Source organism: Salmo trutta, chromosome 12 (assembly GCF_901001165.1).
Source record: "Salmo trutta chromosome 12, fSalTru1.1, whole genome shotgun sequence".
Lineage (NCBI taxonomy): Eukaryota > Metazoa > Chordata > Actinopteri > Salmoniformes > Salmonidae > Salmo > Salmo trutta.
Genome location: NC_042968.1, coordinates 51,932,652 through 51,955,404, shown reverse-complemented (window position 1 = coordinate 51,955,404; position 22,753 = coordinate 51,932,652). Strand labels below are relative to the sequence as shown.

General features: G+C 40.9%; 1 long non-coding RNA gene across 1 annotated transcript; it reads right to left on the bottom strand.

The window, feature by feature from the left end:
* Positions 1-5,956: 5,956 nt before the first annotated feature.
* Positions 5,957-8,939, bottom strand: LOC115203771 (uncharacterized). The gene is made up of 4 exons (XR_003880248.1): positions 8,441-8,939; positions 8,131-8,208; positions 7,501-7,615; positions 5,957-6,045 (listed from the first exon to the last, which is right to left on the bottom strand). It is a non-coding gene; the product is annotated as an uncharacterized LOC115203771 (long non-coding RNA).
* Between the last annotated feature and the right edge of the window lie 13,814 nt (positions 8,940-22,753).

Below are 22,753 nucleotides of genomic sequence, written 5' to 3'. Positions count from 1 at the left end.
AAATGTCAGTTGGCTTTTCATAGCCGATTTTTCAGAGTTAGAGACAGCAGGTGCTGTAGAGAGAGAGTCCAAAACAGCTGGTCTGGGACAAGGTAGCACGTCCAGTGAACAGTTCAGGGTTCCATAGCTGCAGGCAGAACAGTTGAAACTGGAGCAGCAGCATGACCAGGTGGACTGGGGAAAGCAAGGAGTCATCAGGCCAGGTTGTCCTGAGGCATGGTCCTAGATATTGGAGGCTGAGACCGGAGCAGTCAGGAGACACTGTGGCCCTGTCCGACAATAACCCCGAACAGGACCAAACAGGCAGGATATAACCCCACCCACTTTGCCAAAGCACAGCCCCACACCACTAGAGGGATACCCTCAACCACCAACCTACTAGCCTGAGACAAGGCCGAGTATAGCCCACGAAGATCTCCCCTACGGCACGAACCCGAGGGGGCGCCAACCCCGACAGGAATATCACGTCAGTGACTGAACCCACTCAAGTGACGCATGGAAGAGCACCAGTAAGCCAGTGACTCATCCCCCTTAATAGGGTTAGAGGCATAGAATCCCAGTGGAGAGAGGGAACCGGCCAGGCAGAGACAGCAAGGGCGGTTCGTTGCTCCAGTGCCTTTCCGTTCACCTTCACACCCCTGGGCCAGACTACACTCAATCATAGGACCTACTGAAGTCATGAGTCTTCAATAAAGACTTAAAGGTCGAGACTGAGTCTGCATCTCTCACATGGATAGGCAGACCATTCCATAAAAATGAAGCTCTATAGGAGAAAGCCCTGCCTCCAGCTGTTTGCTTAGAAATTCTAGGGACAGTAAGGAGGCCTGCGTCTTGTGACCGTAGTGTACGTGTAGGTATGTACGGCAGGACCAAATTGGAAAAGATAAGAAAGAAATAACAAAACTGTTTCAGTTTACTCTAAGACAGTTGGCACTTGGAATATATTGTTGTTTGCTATGACAATGACTATATTCTGACAAATTCCCCATGTAATCAGTCTTCCTTGTTACATTTCTTGCCGAAACAGTAATTAATAGATTATATGGCAGAAAGCAAACATAAATGCTGGCTGTCAATAGTGTTGGCGTAGCACCATCATTTTTTTGTTTTACCTTAATTTAACTAGGCAAGTCAGTTAAGAACAAATTCTTATTTTCAATGACGGCCTAGGAACAGTGGGTTAAATGCCTTGTTCAGAGGCAGAATGACAGATTTGTACCTTGTCAGCTCGGGCATTCAAACTTGCAACCTTTTGGTTACTAGCCCAATGCTCTAACCACTAGGCTACCCTGCCGCCCACATCATTGGAGGAATCAGACTCATCACTTGGGTCAAGAAACAGTCTCCAATCCTTATCTTCAAGACACCCCTCCATTTGTTCAGCCTCATCCAAGTTCTCTAGTGGCCGAGAAAGGAATATTAGAAAACAATACAGTATTGGAAGCACCTTAACACCGTATTGGTAAGAACGTATAGGGGATTTGAGTTAGATCTAAACCAAGAGGTTTAGATCTATGACAACCAAAAACATGACTAAAGATAAAACACTAGTTCTACTAGTAATGTAACATGACTTATGATTGGTGAAAATTCTGCATGCAATGGAGTTTAGACAGATGTTAATGTCCCCTTAGACCACATTATTTCTCATGAGACTGCAGACTGTGCTTAAAACCTCTTAAGGATCCGCCCCTTTTTTTTATTTTCACCTAAAATGACATACCCAAATCTAACTGACTATAGCTCAGGACCTGAAGCAAGGATATGCATATTCTTGATTCCATTTGAAAGGAAACACTTTGAAGATTGTGGAAATGTGAAATGAATGTAGGAGAATATAACACAATAGATCTGGTAAAAGATAATACAAAGCAAAAAACAACAATTATTTTTTTGTACCAAATTTAGATTTTGGCCACTAGATGGCAGCAGTGTATGTGCAAAGTTTTAGACTCATTCAATTAACCATTGCATGTCTGTTCAAAATGTTGTATCAATTGTGCCTAATTGGTTTATTAATAACTTTTCATGTTCAAAATTGTGCACTCTCCTCAAACAATAGCATGTTATTCTTTCACTGTAATAGCTACTGTAAATTGGACAGTGCAGTTAGATTAACAAGACTTTAAGCTTTCTGCCAATATCAGATATGTCTATGTCTTGGGAAATGTTCTTTTTACTTACCACCTCATGCTAATCGCATTAGCCTACATTAGTTCAACCGTCCCACAGGGGACACACCGATCCTGTAGAGATTTTAAAAATGTAACTACATGTAATCTAAAATATAATATTCTGAGTTGGTCACTTTTGAGGACCCAAGCTTAAGTACACAGTACAAATATGCTAAAAATATGAAATATTTTTACATATTTCCGATTCAACAAAACTGTATGAATAAGACTTGAAATGATTTACATGCTTTCTAAAAAATGTAACTGCATTTCATCTAAAATGTAATCTAAGTTATCCCCGAAAGTAATAATTTATCATGAGAGGATCATAAACAATAACAAGTAATGCTGCATACTCCAAGAAAGGTTACAATCTCACCATTCTGGTATATTTTTTTATAAAATGCTGAGGTGTAGTCACTGTTGAGGACACAAACTCAAGTACACAGTACAAATATGATAAAAATATGAAATATTTTATGACGTATTTCCTATTCAACAAAACTGTATGAATAAGGTTTGAAATGACTTATAGTATAATCAAATGATAAAAACCATAAACCAAAAACCATAAGACTTCACCTTCCTTATACTGTAACTGAAAATGCATCTGCATGTTTAGTTTTAGAGAAAATGTACATGTTTTCTAAAGGTCTCTGTTGATCAAAACATCTGCCCCCACTGCTGTGACGATCACACAGAGCCCTAGCTTGGAGTCCTGAACTTGTTAGGAACTCGCCTTTCATCTCATATTAATCTTGACAAACAGAACGTATTTTTTGTTTAAAATCAAATTATTTGATATTAATGGTTATAAATTGATCTCAATGTGCTACCGTGGTGAAACCACTCTCTCCTGCTGCGCTACGATGTAAGGATAAGAGACAAGTGCATTGTCAGTGGCTGTGACACAGGATTCAGCCAGGCACAAAACATATACTACTGTGTCTGTGGGAACCAGGGCCATCGCTCAATGCCATGACTATGAAAATGATATATTCTGAATCAGGGGAGGGTGGAGAAGAATCCACAGCTTTTTTTCTGGTTAAAGATTTTTTTTAATTCTCTGGCATTCAATCTTCAATAGCTCTCAAACAAAGTGTGCCATGACAATGACAATGATATATTCTGAATAATGGGAGGATGGAGAAAAATCCACAGTTTTTCTGTTTGTTGAATTATATATTATTTTATCCTGCAATGATTCGGGATATAAACTCAGCAAAAAAAGAAACGTCCCTTTTTCAGGACCCTGTCTTTCAAAGATAATTCGTAAAAATCCAAATAACTTCACAGATCTTCATTGTAAAGGGTTTAAACACAGTTTAAATGAACCATAAACAATTAATGAACATGCACCTGTGGAACGGTCGTTAAGACACTAACAGCTTACAGACGGTAGGCAATTAAGGTCACAGTTATGAAAACATAAGACACTAAAGAGGTCTTTCTACTGACTTTGAAAAACAACAGAATAAAGATGCCCAGGGTCCCTGCTCATCTGCGTGAACGTGCCTTAGGAGGCATGAGGACTGCAGATGTGGCCAGGGCAATAAATTGCAATGTCCGTACTGTGAGACGCCTAAGACAGCGCTACAGGGAGAAAGGACGGACTGCTGATCGTCCTCGCAGTGGCAGACCACATGTAACAGCACTTGCACAGGATCGGTAAATCCGAATATTACACCTGCGGGACAGGTACAGGATAGCAACAATAACTGTCCGAGTTACACCAAGAACGCACAATCCCTCCATCAGTGCTCAGACTGTCCACAATAGGCTGAGAGAGGCTGGACTGAGGGCGTGTAGGCCTGTTGTAAGGCAGGTCAGCACCAGACATCACCGGCAACAATGTCGCCTATGGGCACAAACCCACCGTCGCTGAACCAGACAGGACTGGCAAAAAGTGCTCTTCACTGACGAGTCGTAGTTTTGTCTCACCAGGGGTGATGGTCGGATTCACGTTTATCGTCGAAGGAATGAGCGTTACACTGAGGCCTGTACTCTGGAGTGGGATCGATTTGGAGGTGGAGGGTCCGTCATGGTCTGGGGCGGTGTGTCACAGCATCATTGGACTGCGCTTGTTGTCATTGCAGGCAATCTCAACGCTGCGTGTTACAGGGAAGACATCCTCCTCCCTCATGTGGTACCCTTCCTGCAGGCTCATCCTGACATGACCCATACTGCTCGTTCTATGCGTGATTTCCTGCAAGACAGGAATATCAGTGTTCTGCCATGGCCAGGGAAGAGCCAGGATCTCAATCCCATTGAGAACATCTGGAACCTGTTGAATCGGAGGGTGAGGGCTAGGGCCATTCCCCCCCAGAAATGTCTGGGAACTTGCAGGTGTGTTGGTGGACGAGTGGGGTAACATCTCACAGCAAGAACTGGCAAATCTGGTGCAGTCCATGAGGAGGAGATGCACTGCAGTACTTAATGCAGCTGGTGGCCACACCAGATACTGACTGTTACTTTTGATTTTGACACCCCCTTTGTTCATGGACACATTATTTCATTTCTGTTACTCACATGTCTGTGGAACTTGTTCAGTTTATGTCTCAGTTGTTGAATCTTGTTATGTTCATACAAATATTTACACATGTTAAGTTTGTTAAAAATAAATGCAGTTGACATAGTAATGAACATTTAGGGGTTGGGAGTTGGGATGAGACAGACAGACAGGCAGGCAGCGTTTCTCAGCCAGTCAAAATCATGAATCACCTGGCATAATTTTAAATGGATATATACAAAGAAATGCAAATTGAAAAAATGTCAAACGAAACAAAGTGCAGCTAGTTTGCAGTCTTTACATCTTCAGTGTTTGAAGTGATTGTGTTAACAGTGTTGTTGGCTAGCTCCTCTGAACAACAGTGTCCTGAAGAGAGAGCACATTTTCTATGCCATTAGCTCACTGTTATGGATATATCCAAATACATTTTACTAGAAAACAGATTAAACAAATGCAAATGCAGCTACTGTTGTTATTATTTTTTGGGGATGTGACTAAGTTAGTTGTAGTTGTCTAGCTAGCAAGCAAGGGATAAGAACGTTGCCAGCCAGTATGGTAATTGAACATTTAGAACGAACTTAGATACAGAACAAAAAGACTGAACAACTGAGTCACGTCTCTAGCAACCGAACCGATAGAACGAACGACCAGCCAGCTTGGGTAGCAACCCTAGATTTGTGTCAGGACTGTATCTTGTCAAAGGATGAAATAGTATGAATAAGTTAACATTTAATTAAAATATGTCAATCAGTATTTGAATATGTTGGTAATACATACCGATATATCCTCCAAACACCGGCTTATCGAGCATTATCACTTAATTGCATCATTCACCAAGAGAATCTGTGTTCCAAGATCAAGCCCTTGGTGCTGTTTAGCAAGATATGGAATTCTTACGTTTGTGGGCAATTAGATATTCAATAGACACAAGTGGCACATATGAAAATCATAACTGGCAGATCGTTAGAAATGTTAGGGTAAATTGGCACTCCACACAAAAACGGTTGCCAACCCCTGAGGTAGACAGTGATTGGGAGTTAAGGAGCAGAGGTAGGCCAAATCAACTGTTGTCACTGTAAATGGAACTTATTGATCTGTATTTGTATTTAAGTTTTGTATTTATCAGTACAACTTTATCTGTATAACTTTACATGCATCATTGTTCTGTTGTCTACTGTAACAAAGTTAAAAGCAAACTTTAATTTATACCTCTCGATTAATTCATAATTTGAAAAAATCCATAATGATAACAGTTGAAACACCACCAACCGTATTGAGCAAAAATTATGAGTTTTAATCTGGTACGTTTGGACAAGTAACAACACAAACAATAACAGTCTTATTTCTCAGCTGTCATTTAACCTGTTTGGTATAGGGGGCAGTATTGAGAATTTTGGAAAAAATATGTTCCCATTTTTAACGGCCTCCTACACCAACTCAGAAGCTAGAATATGCATATTATTGTTCAGGTTTGGATAGAAAACACTCTGAATTTTCTAAAACTGTTTGAATGGTGTCTGTGAGTATAACAGAACTCCTATGGCAGGCAAAAACCTGACAAGGCTTCAAGCAGGAAGTACCCTGTCTGACAAGGAGTCGTGCGTCTTACCTCTTTTTATTGAAAAGTAAGGATCTTAGCTGTAACGTGACAATTCCCAGGGCTCCAATAGGCTCTCAGAGCCCGCGAAATAACTGAAGGTTTACGAGGGAACCTCAGGTTGAAATATATTATCGCCTTTTGTAAGTGGATGCTCGGAGGACCTTTCAATGATGCGCGTGCATGAGTCGCTTCTGAGGAGAAATTTTATTCGGCTGTTTAGGCTCAATGCATACTCCCGGTCGGAATATTAACACTTCTCTATGACATAAATGGCATAAAAATTGGTTTTAAACAGCGGTTGACATGCTTCGAAGTACGGTAATGGAATATTTAGACATTTTTGACACGCCAATGCGCCATGCGCGACACCGCGAAAAAGCATTCTAGAACTCACGAACAAAACGTCGCTGTTGGAACATAACGATGGATTATTTGGGACCAAACCAACATTTGTTATTGAAGTAGAAGTCCTGGCAGTGTATTCTGATGAAGAACAAGCAAGGTAAGAACATTTTTCTTATAGGAAATGTGATTTTGGTGGAGGCTGAACTGGGTGGGTATCTAAATAGCTAGCCCTGTAACGCCGGGCTATGTACTTACATTATTGCAAAATGTGCTTCATCCGAAAAGCTATTTTAAAATCGGACATATCGAGTGCATAGAGGGGTAATGTATCTATAATTCTTAAAATAATTGTTATGCTTTTTGTGAACGTTTATCGTGAGTAATTTAGCAAACTGTTAGTAAATTCACCGGAAGTTTGCGGTGGTTATGCTTTTTCTGAACGTCACATGCTAATGTAAAAAGCTGGTTTTTGATATAAATATGAACTTGATTGAACAGACATGCATGTATTGTATAACACAATGTCCTAGGTGTGTCATCTGATGAAGATTATAAAAGGTTAGTGCTGCATTTAGCTGTGGTTTGGGTTTATGTGACATGATATGCTAGCTTGAAAAATGGCTGTGTGATTATTTCTGGCTGGGTACTCTGCTAACATAATCTAATGTTTTGCTTTTGTTGTAAAGCCTTTTTGAAATCGGACAGTGGGGTTAGATTAACGAGATTCTTGTCTTTAAATAGCTGTGAAATAGTCATATGTTTGAGAAATTGAAGTTATAGCATTTCTAACGATTCAAAAATCGCGCCACTGGATTTCAGTGGCTGTTACGTAGGTGGGACGAGTTCGTCCCACATGTACTAGAGAGGTTAACTAACTAATTACTATAGACCAAGAAAGTCTTCAGCTAAAATTGTATGTTGCAATCGGAATACTGGATGTTGTTGACAACGTAGGCACGGATGTTGTCAGTGCCAACACAGGTGTACCTGAAAGACAAATACATGCACCAATACATTAGTAATAATAGCCATTATTATAGCCTAAAGTTTGGGAAAGTTCTCAAAGGAAAACCTGTATCATATTGGATGTTTTTGGAAATATTACACACTGCTGTGTTTCCAGATGTAACAAAATATTTTACTGGTGTATGTGCAAAGCATAGACCATTTCTTTTATCCATTATCTTAGCTAACACGTTTCATGTCAAAATGCACATAACTGTGTTCCTTCATGCCCCTCACACAGACCTAGAAACTCTCAACCCAGCATGACATAGAGATATTGTCCTGTTAAATGATGAGAAATCAGCGAGTTAGGCTTGCTCTTAAATTTCAGCGCTACAGGGTAGGGTTGAGAAGGAAGTGAAAATTATAAGGGCCCATATTTAGGAAGTTACAAAGAGGTGGGACATGATCCTTGATCAACACTCTAAGACACTTTACGAATATGGGCCCAGGACATGAATTGACACTGGTTTTATTCGGTGACAATGTTTACTCACTCTCTTTGGCTATGGATCAGAGTTTTCCCAACTCTGCAAAGCTCTTTGATGGCTCGCTCCCCTTTTGTGACCTCTCCCCTGGTTGAAAGAAAATGATGCAATATCAGAGTCTAGATTAGAAAGTATAACAATAGTTATGGACTTGCAAACAGAAGTCATCATACTTTCCATACTGTCCGTAACATTGTAATGTTAGGTTAGAGCAAGGCATATTGTCTTTGAGGTCAGATACATGCTGCTAGCTAGGAGTCCAATTAATGTTCAACATAGCATGGACTAGTTTGATATCAAATGATGTAGTTATACTGACCATTTGTATGTGATGTGAACCTCCGTTAAAGCGACCCACGTTAACACAACAATGAGAATTGGGTACTTGGTCCGTCCCATTTTCTTGACTACTAGTGGAACTAGTTGGTAAATCAAGTGCTTGGCAAACCCATTCGGGAGAAGAACGAAAAACATCTTCTCCCCCGAGAAAAGCCTTCAATGCAGTTATTTGCTGTTCTTTCAATATGCCCTTCAGTTCTGACATGATACTGCTACAGCAGCGGTTAACAGCAACCTCCAGTCGTTGTTATGATTTTTGATTTTCGTTGTCAACAACAACTTAACCACCCCTACAGATTATCAGAGGATGCTGATTGGTCTGGCCATACGGTGGACGGAAGGGAGGGTCTCAAACGGTTTGAGTCTGGTCGTGGCCAGATTATATCCATGTAGCGAAACAGATAGTAAACCTGCCGAGATCAGGATGGCTCGTATGAGGCTAGCAAAACGCTGTCTCAGTAGCCGTTCTATTGGGTTGAGATCTGGTGACTGAGACACACACCCTTTACAGCCCCTATGCTCCTTTCAGACCCCTCTTTCAAAGTCACCGAAATCTCTTATTTTAACCATAGCAGCCAAAATAATGGGCAACTGGGCATTTTTAAACATGACCCTAAGCATGATGGGATATTAATTGCTTAATTATCTCAGGAACCACATCTGTGTGGAAGCACCTGCTTTCAATATACCTTGTATCCCTCATTTACTCTGTGTTTCCTGTATTTTGACAGTTACCTGTAAATTTGAGTGATGGGATAGATGCAGAAGCCCAGAGCCAGTGGGAGATACTTGGGAATGATAAAGCAACATCAAATGCATGGAGTAGCGTGGGAAGTATACCAACCATATCATGACAAGAAGATGATAAGAGGCTACAAACATGCATGTGCGATGAGTTATTGTTTCTATATGCTTAAACATTTGTGTATTATTTATATGCTTTGGAAAGAAGAAATATTTAAAATGTAGTTTGATTCTCTCAGACCATTGAACTTCTATTTGGATGAATGAAAATGAGAATGGACTGTTATTATTTGAAGTGTTAGTTTGATTATGTGATTGAGCTGGCATAGTATTTGACATGTCATTGGATTACTGTATTAGGAGGAGCACTTGTGAGATAAATCCACAAGGTGTCGCCCAATACAAATTATTGACTCTTCATAGAGCTAAACCTGAGTTAGTTTATGAACTGGTAATTGGTCTGCATAAATGTTTGGATTAAGCTATAGAATGAAATGTCTTTATTTTTATTGGCACAATAAAACAAAGGTTCAATTGAGGGAAAATAATTTAAACACGAGAATAAGAAAATAAAGGATACTCACCCGTAACCAAGTGAGTGTAGGCAGTGGTGGAAAAAGTTACCAATTTTCATACTTAAAGGTAAATACACCAAAATGACTCAAGTAAAAGTGAAAGTCCCCCAGTAAAATACTACTTGAGTAAAAGCCTAAAAGTATTTGGTTTTAAATATACTTAAGTGTGAAAAGCACATGTAATTCCTAAAATATACTTAAGTATCAAAAGGAAAACTATACAAGTTTTATCCCTTATATAAAGCAAACCAGAGAGCAAATCATTTTATTTAACGATAGCCAGGGGCATGCCCCAACACTCAAACATAATTTACAAACGAAGCATGTGCTTATTGAGTCCACCAGATCAGAGGCTGTAGGGACGACCAGGGTTGTTCTTTTGATAAGTGTGTGAATTAGACAATTTTCCTGTCCTGATAAGCATTCAAAATGTAACAAGTACTTTTGGGTGTCAGGGAAAATGTATGAAGAAAAAGTACATCATTTTCTTTAGGAATGTAGTGAAGTAAAAGTAAAAGTTGCTAAAAATATAAATAGTCAAGTAAAGTACAGATACCCAAAAAAACTACTTACATTTACATTTTAGTCATTTAGCAGACCCTCTTATCCAGAGATAAGTAGGGTAAAACTAACCTGTCTCACGACGGTCTAAACCCAGCTCACGTTCCCTATTAGTGGGTGAACCATCCAACGCTTGGTGAATTCTGCTTCACAATGATAGGAAGAGCCGACATCGAAGGATCAAAAAGCGACGTCGCTATGAACGCTTGGCCGCCACAAGCCAGTGAATACATTTCATACATTTATTTTTATTTTTAATTTTTTTATTCCGTACTGGTCCCCCATGGGAATCGAACCCACAACCCTGGCGTTGCAAACACCATGCTCTACCAACTGAGCCACACAGGACTACTTAAGTCATACATTCAAGTATTTTTACTTAAATACTTTACACCACTGAGTGTTGGCCTATGTCACAATCGTCATGTACAGCCTATTTGATCTAGGGACAGCCAACACAGCAGTTGTTTGATGCATGGCAATTTAAAGTAGTTCTAATTATGCACTGTTGTTCAGCTCTCTTATGTTTGAAATCGACAAAAGGCAGATTAAGAATCATATGTGCTAGTATATTTTTGGTTAATAAGCCTTTAAAAATAATGCATAACCAAACAACCACTGAGACTGGTGGTCATTAAGCAGCACTCTCACAGACAGTCAAAATGTTCTGTAGTTATTACACGCCTCGGCAGGTGTTGTGATGTACGGCCTTGGCACTGGCTTTAGTTGGGCCACAAGAAGGAGCATCTATATAAACAACCACGTTTTAAATTAACCCCCCCAAAATGTCAATGTAATCTCCTGTCCTAGTTAGGAAATGCACATTTAAATTCCACCTCTGAAGAATGACTAAGGCTAATTATACATATTCATGAATTGGGAGTGGGAATTTCTACGTGGAGCTGATAAACATCAACAAATAGGGTCAGTGTAGCTAGCAAGCTAACCTTATCTAGCCAGCTAGCTAACCTTATCTAGCTAGCTAATCTTATCTGTTGTCGTTTTTTTTGTTTTTTTTATTAGACCCTATTCAAAATATCAGCCAGCTGGCTCTATGGCTGATTCTGGAGCTGAAGTATTGATTTAGGGAAAGCTTCGCAACCGATGGAAACCACTGGCCTATGTTTGACTTCGCCATCTATTGTTATCTCCAAAGTTTTGGCATCCTCCAGAAATTGCGGCCACGAATCCGCCATAGAAATGCTTAAAAAGAATAAGATGAAGCTCTGGTAATATGGATAACTGAAAGATGGCTGATGTGGGTCTTTCCATGATACCGGTACGATTTGAGTCCCTCTGACCTTTTTAAGTATATTTTAAGTATTGGGTCACCTAAATCTAATTTTAAAAACGGTTTTCTATATATTGAAATGTCCTCTGTAATAAAGTGTAAGAATCATTACATTAATTTCATCTTTAATATCAGAAAATATATTTTATCTGACACAAAGCATTTTGTCATGTCATCTGTGGCCTTCACTGAATTTGTATTTAGGATATGACTAATAAAATTAGCTGATAATCGATTGATTTTGCCATGTATTTTTTGCAAATAAATACATGATTATTGATTAAAATCATAATATTTAGTTGCGTACCTCAGTCTACCCTCAACCACATTGCGCCAACCAATCTCCCCCCCATAAAAATAGTGAACTTATCCTTGTGACATCATCAACTGGAAAGTGACATCATACAAGTCTTCTGAACTATATGGTGCAAAGACAAGGAAGTTATCACATTCTTTTATATCGATATTTCATAGATTTTTATTTTTAGGTTGGCTTCGTCGAGCTTAACAACTCAACTCTGTTACATGAAATAAAGATAGAAAACTATTACTTATCAAAACTATCTTTCCTATTGCAAAGATATATGCAATTTCTTAATTTCATGCAGCAGTGGCCATTTTCAGCCAAATAACTCAACCCTGTCTCACACAACCCCGTTACATGGTATGATCATGACAGGGGTGTGAGACTGTGAAAGGGTTGAGTTTGTCACTTTGTTTGTGAAGTTAATAATTAATTTGAATATATTGGATATTGTTTGTCTTTATTCTTATAACCACATGCATATGTTGACTGTAATGTTGTCCATGTTAAAGGTCGGCTTTAGGCAAAAAAGCAAAAATAACAGCTTTAAACTGTATAACTGATCAATGCACCATCCTACCAGGTAATTTAATGAAAAAAAATGGATGAATAAGATACTTAGCTACAGAAGTGCCATTTCTTACTGATCTCTACAGCTTCCGTCCAAAACCAAATCCAGTGAAATGACATCAACACATACTGGAGGAGTTACTGGCTAGCTACAGTTGCCAGCTTAGCTAATGAACTAGCTATGTTGGACACGGCACGCATGATCAGAATGACACATCAATGAACCACCAAAGGCACACCACATTTCGGGTTTGAAAATTGAGAAAGAGGTGGAGTTGGACCGTTTTTTTTGTGCTCAAAGTCGACCTTTAAGAATTTATACAGTAGTCTATAGGCCATGTGTATAGGCCTATTAGAGTGAAGTCACTGAAGAGAGCATTCTATTCTTGTCAATCAAACTTCTGCTTCGATCTAAATTCAATTGCCCTGAAAATCTTTATGTATGTGGATATGCCATCTGATATATGGTGATGTCAGTTGCATGTGCTCAACACAGAAGTAACTCAACTGCAAGTGCTTCAACTCACAGCATTTCAGTTTCAACAAGAAGGTGCCAACTGTTGCACCCATAGCCAGCCAGTGGGGCGGATGGTAGCCCTGTGGTTAATTAAGAGCGTTGGGCCAGTAATCGAAAGGCCGCTGGTTCAAATACCCAAGCCGATTAGGTGAAAAATCTGTCGATGTGGCCTTGAGCAAGGCACTTAACCCCAATTGCTCCTGTAAGTCACTCTGGATAAGAGCTTCTGCTAAACAATGTAAATATAAGGAAATCCATTGGTGAAGTCCAGGGCTGCTTGGGCAGTGGTATAGGCTCAGATATGATGAAGACCTACGTGGAGTGTATAAAACTTAGATTACATTAGTTGCTCCCCTTTTTGCCCTCAAAACAGCCTCAATTCATCAGGGCATGGACTCTACAAGGTGTCAAAAGTGTTCCACAGGGATGCTGGCCCATGTTGACTCCAACATAGCCGTGGGAGGTAGGGGTGCTGAGGGTGCTGTAGCAACCCCTGAAAAATCAGGAATAAAAAAAACAAATATGAAAAAAATGAAAGCATTTTTTGTGTCCACACACACAAATAAACACACCCCAAAGCCTCAGCCTGCCAATAGGAAGTGTATCTAGCGGGAACCCAACCTGTTATTTTTCAACAGGCAGGGCCAGGTCTCTGGCCAAGGGCCAAGTCTTTCCATACGTCCAGCTGTGAGGAGTGTAGAGGATGGTCGCGATGACAGTTCTGTAGTAACAGTGATTCTGGGAGCTTACATACCCCTGAAAAAGTTCAGGGGGTATTATGATTCTGATGACCTGTTCAATGTTTTTGTCTGCTAAGTTTTTGTTTGTTACATTTTTTACTGTAGTTGGGTTAATACAACTCAGTTTAATTCAAATGTATATAAATTGTCCTCATTACATGGTTATATCTATGAAATACAATGTTTATAGAACATCTTGGAGTGAATTTGAGAATAAACAAAAAACAATTTATAAGGAAGGCGTATTTGTCCCTTCAACAGCGTTACCATCTTCTTCCCCGTTATCCTAGTCTCAACCATGTTACATGGAAATGTTTGTGATAAAATGTTGTACATTTTATGAAATATGAATTTTATGTTTGCTGAACTCAGTCTGAAATATTTAGAGCAATCATGAGAATATTGATTTGTTGAAATTCTGAAGCGAAACCATACTTTTTAACAAAAACAATGAGGCTGCTGAGACACAGTGCCGATTTCAGACTTTAATATAGCAAAAGTGTGAGACTTTATATAAATGTTATATTTGCAATTATTGAATTAGTTTGAGGGACATTAGATTAATAGGGAAATGTTGATTTTATTACAAGTATATTTTATAATCATATTCAGACAAATTCTATGTTGTCTATAACAGGGTTGAAGACAAATGGGAAGACGGGGGAAGCAGGTTTGCAAAATGCTGTCATATCATGCAATTATACCAAACATAAAATGGTATAAAAAATATCTCTGACCAAAATACAGACAACCTAAAAAATAAGTGAAAATTGACAAATTATCAAATGGATTATGATAATTTTCTGGTAGAAAAAAACAAAAGTGGAGGTGCAAAAACGTAGGCTTGCACCCCCTATTTTAATTTTCTCAATGGCTCAGGTAGCCAAGTGGACACAAGGCTGTTTAACTTTACAGTTGTTTCTGATTTGTAAACAATGCCATGCTGCTGGGTGGTAACATAAAAATAAAACCCAGACCTGAAATGAAATGTAGACTGAAAATGATTAGTATGTCAAATCATAGTAAAAGACACCTCATTCATACAGATTTGCACACTCCAAATATATCATACTAAAACAAGGATATATTGACTTAAATCATTGTAAAACATCATGGGTAAGCTCTGGCCATCGTCTTGCAGCTCTAAAAACTGGATTTCTACTGGTGTTGGCGTATAAACGCGCGACAGGGTTACACATCGGACCTGCTATTCATTCCAGCTGAACAACACATGGTGCTAAAAGGTAGGCCTTTAACCCGTTATAGTGAGGTCCCTTCCCATACCTACCTGCCTACCTTGCCATAGATTCTATGTTTTCATTGTTAAATGATGCTGATACCGCTGTTTTGATTGTTGAGTGAAACTAGAGTTTACCACTCGCAGGTAATTGTCTCTTTCCAGATGTTGTTCCTGATGTTGAGTGAGCCACACTGTGCATAACACCACTCACAAGAAAGAGAACAGCAACCTCACTGTTGGCCTCCCAATTAAATTTTCTTCATCACTATCTCACTCACTTCTATTGAAGCAGTTCTCTGTTGGCATGTGAAACAACAAACTCAGTTTTTTTGCACCAGTAAATTAATAATATAGATATAATAACATACAAAATGTGACATTATAGCCTATTCATTGCTATAAGTACCTCAAATAAACATCCCATAAGAAAAACATTGCTTTTGGATAAGACTGTTTGCTAATAACTAAAATGTGAATGTAATAACTGTAACATGCATGTCGGCTAGGGCTAGGCTACTGAAAGGTTTTCCGTCCAGTAGGCCTAATGCCTGAGTCAGAGCAGTCATAAAACAAATTGGCCTTAAGCTTCTATCATAGTCTAAAACGTGTACACATATGCACAGCAGTGTTCTAGAATAATGGACCATTGGCTTTCATACTTTTCAAATTCTTAGCCTGTCAACACATTCAAATGAAAAGAGGACATCATTTGAGTCAATTGGAGGTGTACATGTGGATGTATTTCAAGGACTACCTTCAAACTCACTGCCTCTTTGCTTGACATCATGGGAAAATCAAAAGAAATCAGCCAAGACCTCAGAAAAACAAATGTAGACCTCCACAAGTCTGGTTCATCCTTAGGAGCAATTTCCAAACGCCTGAAGGTACCACGTTCATCTGTACAAACAACAATGTTTATATGCAAGTATAAACATTTTGGAGAAATGTCCTCTGGTCTGATGAAACAAAAATATAACTCACCATCCATTATGTTCGGAGGAAAAAGGGGGAGGCTTGCAAGCCGAAGAACACCATCTCAACCATGAAACACGGGAGTGGCAGCATCATGTTGTGGGGGTGCTTTGCTACAGGAGGGACTGATGCACTTCACAAAATAGATGGCATCATGAGGGAGGAAAATGTTGTGGATATATTGAAGCAACATCTCAAGACATCAGGCAGGAAGTTAAAGCTTGGTCGCAAATGGGTCTTCCAAATGGACAATGACCGCAAGCATACTTCCAAAGTTGTGGCAAAATTTGTGGGAAGAACTGAAAAGGCGTGTGCGAGCAAGGAGGCCTACAAACCTGACTCAGTTACACCAGCTCTGTCTGGAGGAACGGGCCAAAATTCACCCAACTTATTGTGGCAAGCTTGTGGAAGGCTACCCAAGTTAAACCATTTAAAGGCAATGCTACCAAATACTAATTGAGTGTATGTAAACTTCTGACCCACTGAGAATGTGATGAAAGAAATAAAAGCTGAAATAAATCATTCTCTACTATTATTCTGACATTTCACATTCTTAAAATAGAGTGGTGATCCTAACCGACCTAAGACAGGGAATTTTTACTAGGATTATATGTCAGGAATTGTGAAAAACTGAGTTTTAATGCATTTGGCTAAGGTGTATGTAAACTTCCGACTTCAACTGTATATCACGCCAGTGTTTAAATAACTAATATGTAATTATTTCGCCACTATGGCCTATTTATTGCCTTACCTCCCTAATCTTACTTCATTTGCACACACTGTATATAGACCTTTCTATTGTGTTATTGACTGTATGCTTGTTTATTCCTTGTGTAACTCTGTGTTGTTGTTTGTCGCACTGCTTTACTTTATCTTGGCCAGGTCGCAGTTGTAAATGAGAACTTGTTCTCAACTAGCTAACCTGGTTAAATAAAGGTGAAATAAATAAAAAAAACTTCCGTTAGATATTTGGGGGAGGACTCTCTGTTGTTCCATGTAGCTAATCTGTTCTTCAATGCCTTTGTATGGGCTAATAGCGGTAAGGCCCAAAATAATTGTTCATCAAATCATTTTTTTCATATTTTTGGGGATACCTCAAGGGGTCTTTCTAAAATTCGAAATCAAATAGCTAAATAGTCCTTGGTATGATCTTCTTATAACAATTCCATATAGCTTACTAGAACCTCCCCGGCTTAGACAGAGCTTTGACTGTTATGGGTTAAAGAGGGATTTCTCCTCTGCCACGGTACATTGTCATTAGTATATAACAACATTACGTCTGTCATAAACATCAACATTATCTAAACCACAAGCTACAGTAGACCGAGCGTATATTCATGTCACTGGTAGAATTGGGAAGTTTTGACTTCCTGTATACTTGTCTGCTCATAGGGAACCACAAAGTCCAGCATTCATAGTGAATGCAGATACCGCACCGCTAGGTAGATGGGGCGTGCCCACAAATTTGGTTGATGGCATTGTTTACTTCAAAGAATCAACGGACAGTAATCTCAGAACTTCTCTAGGTACATTTTTTGGTTAAATGTTTGTTGTTTCACTAATGTTTGTTATGTCTGGCAGTGCTGATTACAAACAAGCGCAAACATGTGTTATCTTTCCCCAGTTCTACCTACCAGAGACTTACCCCGATGCTGCCAGTGGTTTGCGACAATTAACAAGTATGCTTACGGTGAACAAAGATTATCAGAGGGATTTTCAGGCTGAATGAATCCATTTAGATGACAGCTGAGAAGTGATGCGATACTATAGTTTTCTCCCTTCACAACAAAACAGAAGATTCTTGATTTGAGGTAACGTAACATTAGCTGGACTAGGTAAATTAGCTAGCTAACGTTTCAGTCCTGTATTGAACTCTGAAAGCCATCAGCTAAATCATATATATCTTTTGGATACACACTGTCAATCAATTTCGCCTATGCCATGGTAGTCACTGCTAGACTGGTTGCTACCTTCAGCAGAGTAAACATGTTTGTTTGTTTGTTCTATCTTCGACTAAGGTCAGCTCACGTAAGCCAGCTAATGTTAGCAAATAAGAGCAACTCAATCTGGTAGCCATCTATTCCACCTTTGTCTGGAAAACACTCTGTTACTAAAAATCGAATCGTCGATATAGCTAACTCACTCTCGGTGTGTTGGGATAATAATGATGAATATGTATAAATTGTCTATGGTTGGTTAGTTGGTTCTCAGCTGGCTAGCAATCTTGCTGCCAATTTAATTACGCTAACTAGCTAACAGCAAGCTGGCAATATGAAATGTCCATGCTAGGTGTGCTAAACTAGTCAGTCTAGAGTTCAATACAATTAGTGGGATGGTTAAATTGTGTATTGTTGTGTGTTTTTGTTGTAGGTGGTACATGATTCCACCAGCATGTATTTCCAACCCCTATCTCTGCACAAGGTGAAGGTAAATTGGCAAAACTATTTACAAGTTGATGGCTAAGATGGCACAACTTACAGTAAGCATGGCATAAACATGTATTGGATAGTGATTGTATGGATCTCTGTTTGTGTTATGAGATTACAGTTGGTTAGATGTAGACTGAGGACCACAGAGTACCTTCCAGACCATGTAATCAATTTAGTCTACCCCTTTTCTCTTTGTAAAACTCAGGCTATCTTGAGTCCAAAGCGGCGTCATTTTGGGAACACGAGCATGAGGGAGGAGACACACCTTACAGTTATGGAACACAACAAGTTTGTGGGACAAAATGAGCAAGGGCCACTGAAAGGTATAAAATCAAGACTACAACAGTAATGACACAACCACCTCATTCTTCTCTCTGCAGATTCTCAAAACACAATACAAAGAGACATCTACAAACTCCCTTGCTACAATTAACAAGAATGATCTGCCAAAGTCAATGGGCTGGGGGAGGTTTATAGATAGGTGCTTGAGATGAGGTAGGGGGTTTTGGTTGTGCTCAGAGACAGAAAATGTATTGCTGTGTATGAGAACGATCATTGAAAAGGTGCCATTTCTCCTCAGCTCCCATACACAACAATACCTACTGTATAAGAACTGCCCTTTTCACACCTTCTGTAGCCCTCCAGTCCATTCACTTTGTTGACTGATCTTGTCACACCCTGATCTGTTTCACCTGTCTTAGTTTGGCTCCACCCACCACCAGGTATCTCCCCTCATTATCCCGTGTATTTATACCTGTGTTCTCTGTGTCTGTTGCCAGTTTGTTTTGTTTGTCAAGCCTACCAGTGTTTTCCCCTTGCGCCTGTCTTTTCTACAGTTCCTGTTTTCTAGTTTTCCCGGTTTCGACCATTCTGCCTGCCGTCCTGTACTTTGTCCCACCACACTGGATTATTGACCTCTGCCTGTCCTGACCCTGAGACTGCCTGCTGTTCTGTACCTTTTGGACTCTGATCTGGATTACTGACCTCTGCCTGCCATGAACCTGTTGTTTTGCCTTCCCCTGATCTAGTAATAAACTTTTGTTACTTCGACCTAAAATGTGATAGTACGAACTGGCCCTGACTGACCCAGCACTCAGACCAGCTCCACAATGCTGGGTCCCTGCAAGGAGCTACCAGTGGACAACACAAGGAGTTACTGCAATGTCTTATGGAGGGACTCTATACCCTGGCAGAATGCCATGACCAGGCCTTCGAGACTTTGCTGGAGCAATACCGCAGATTCCCTACTGGGCAGCGGGTCACAACCGTAATCTCCCAGCCTACCCCAGTGTCCTGAGAACCCCGCCTACCTCCTCTGGAGTGCTACGCTGGAGATTGCTAGGCTTTTCTCTCCCTCATTTTCGAGCTGCAGCCTACTTTGTTCCCCTCGAACCGCTCAAGTATAGTGTACATCATAACGCTGACGTCCGGGAAGGCACTCGTCCGGGCTATGGCGGTGTGGGAGCAACAGTCTGCCTCAGCCTAGAGGAGTTTGTGGCAGAAGTTCAGAAGGTGTTTGATTCTCCATTGTCCAGGAGCAAGGCTGCTCGTAAGCTGCTCCAGCTACGTCAAGACTCCCGTAGTGTGGCAGACTACACGGTGGATTTTCGCACGTTGGCGGCTGAGAGTGCCTGGAACCCAGAAGTATTGTTCGATGTGTTCCTTCACAGATTTTCGGAGGTGGTGAAAAATGAGCTTGTAGCCCGGGAGCTGCCTATGGACCTTGACTCCCTCATAGCCTTGACCATCCGGATTGATGGGCGGCATCGAGAACGTAGGAGAGAGAGAGAATCTGTGCCCCATCGCCCTCGTTAACCCTCGATTCCCACCTCGCCTCCGAAGAATCCTGGAGACCCCCGTGAGCTGTAGCATTCCCAGTCGAAACCCAGGGGGGGGGGGCAGATAACCGGATGTTTGTGCCTGACGATGTCTGCTCCTCTGTCCTGGAGTGGGAACATTCCTCCAGGCTCCCTTCCACCCAGGCTCCCATCGGACCCTGGCCTTTTTGCGACAACGTTTTTGGTGGCCTACCATGGTCCTAGACGTCTCCGCCTCTGTCACCGTTCTGTGCACAGAACAAGACTCCTCAGCAAGCTCCGGCTGGTCTTCTTCAACCACTGCCTGTCCCTCAGCGTCCCTGATCTCAGATATCCCTGGACTTTGTCACGGGTCTTCCCCTTTCTGATGGCAACACCGCAATCCTGACAGTAGTGGACTGGTTTTTCAAATTCGCCCACTTCTTTCCTCTCCCCAAGCTACCCTCTACCAAAGAGATGGCCCAGCTCATGGTGCAGCACATCTTCCGGATCCATGGACTCCCGGTGAACATGGTCTCAGACCGGCTCTGGGAGACATTTTGCACGCTCATTGGGACGTCGGCCAGCCTGTCCTCCGGGTTCCACCCCCAGTCCAACGGCCAGTCGGAGCAAGCCAACCAAGACCTGGAAACAACTCTTCGCTGCCTGGTCGCCCACAACCCCACAACCCCACCACCTGGAACCAGCAACAAGTGTGGGTTGAATATGCCCGCAACACCCTTCCTTGCTCTGCCACGGGTCTCTCGCCCGTTGACAATTCCCTGGGGTATCAGCCCCTGCTCTTCCCTGAGCAAGAGGTCGACATACCTTCGGCCCAGATGTTTGTCCGCCGCTGTCGTCGTACCTGGAAGAGAACCTGGTCAGCCCTTCTCAAGACCACCTCCAAGTATTGACGACAAGCGGACCTCCCCCGGACCTCCCCCGGACCCCGGCATCGTCTCGGGTAGAAGGTAAGGCTGTCCACCTGATAGCTGTCCCTCCGGGTGGAGTCCCGCAAACTTTCCCTCTGGTTTATCGGCTCTTTCCCCATCGCCAGTGTCATTAGCCCCTATGCTGTTCGTCTTCTGTTGCCCCGTACCCTGCGTATACATCTCACTTTTCATGCGTCTAAAATCCAACCGATGTCTCACAGCCCTTTGTCTCCTTTTGTTACTTTGACACTGTCTGCATCTGGGTCTTCCCTAAAACGTGATAGATCTTTCCTCTCAAAAGCAGCTCATAATGTCCCTCATTGTCCCTAAACAATACACTAGTTTGTCTCTAAACTTTTAGGTCCCAATCGGTGGACATCTTTACACACAAAGGCGTGTTGCCCTACATCTCTTCCACAAAAAACGGTAAAATGGTAACACCACAACCATGTCTTTCCAGGAGATGTGCATTACCAGCAAATATTCTGCAAGAGGTCCAAACAGTTGATGGTTAAGGTCGACACCACTTCAGGCAATCTTATCCAGCTGGCAAATTTGTCTGCCTTTATGGATTGACAGAAAATATTTATATAAGCGGTATAGGGCTCTGTAGCATCAAACAGCCATGCAGATATATCCAAAGGATGTTTAAAATAAATTTTTATGCGATTATCCTCGTAAAATAGCGATAATATTCCAACCGGGAGACGTTGTATCCGTTCAAACACTAATAGAAGAAAATGGAGTCGTCACATGCACGCGCGCACCAGTGTCATTGTTCTCAGAAGTACCACTCTCCAAAACCCCTACTGTTTTTCGCCCAGAGACTGCAGAGTTATAATTCAACGTTCTGACGCCTTCTGAGAGCCAATGAAAGCCTTAGAAAATGTCACGTTACAGCAGAGATCCTGTATTTTCGATAAAGAGGCTACAGAAGGCCAAGAAATGGTCAGACAGGGCACTTCCCATATAGAATCTTCTCAGGTTTTGGCCTGCCATTTGAGTTCTGTTATACTCACAGACACCATTCAAACAGTTTTAGAAACTTTAGGGTGTTTCCTATCCAAATCTACTAATTATATGCATATACTCCTGTTTCTGGGCAGGAGTAATAACCAGATTAAATCGGGTACGTTTTTTATCCGGCCGTGAAAATACTGCCCCCTATCCCAAACAGGTTAAAAGATAAAATACAAGGGAGTGAGTGTACAATACAATATTTAAGACTAACTCAAAAAGAGAACTGGGTATTCAACAAGAATGTTATATGGTAAAAGTAACATACAACAAAAACACAGTATGAACAGTGTAGTATAGTTCAGTGTGTCTCGGGTGTAGTAAAGTGCAGAGCACTGTAGCTACAGATTGGTTAAATCACATTATCTGGTATAACAAATATTTTTGATATCCATTACTGGGAGGTACAGGATAGGTACTGTTTGGTGTAGCACAGCGAATTTTCGACCAACCTTAGCTTGGCAATGCTGTCTTTGTCCTCGATTCCTGGAAACAGGAGTCTCAAAATATCTGTGTCCAGTTGAATGGGGTCCGTTTAAATTTAGAAAATCCTCCGTTATCAATACAAAAAAATGTTTTACTCCATGAAGTAATCCAATGGTGTA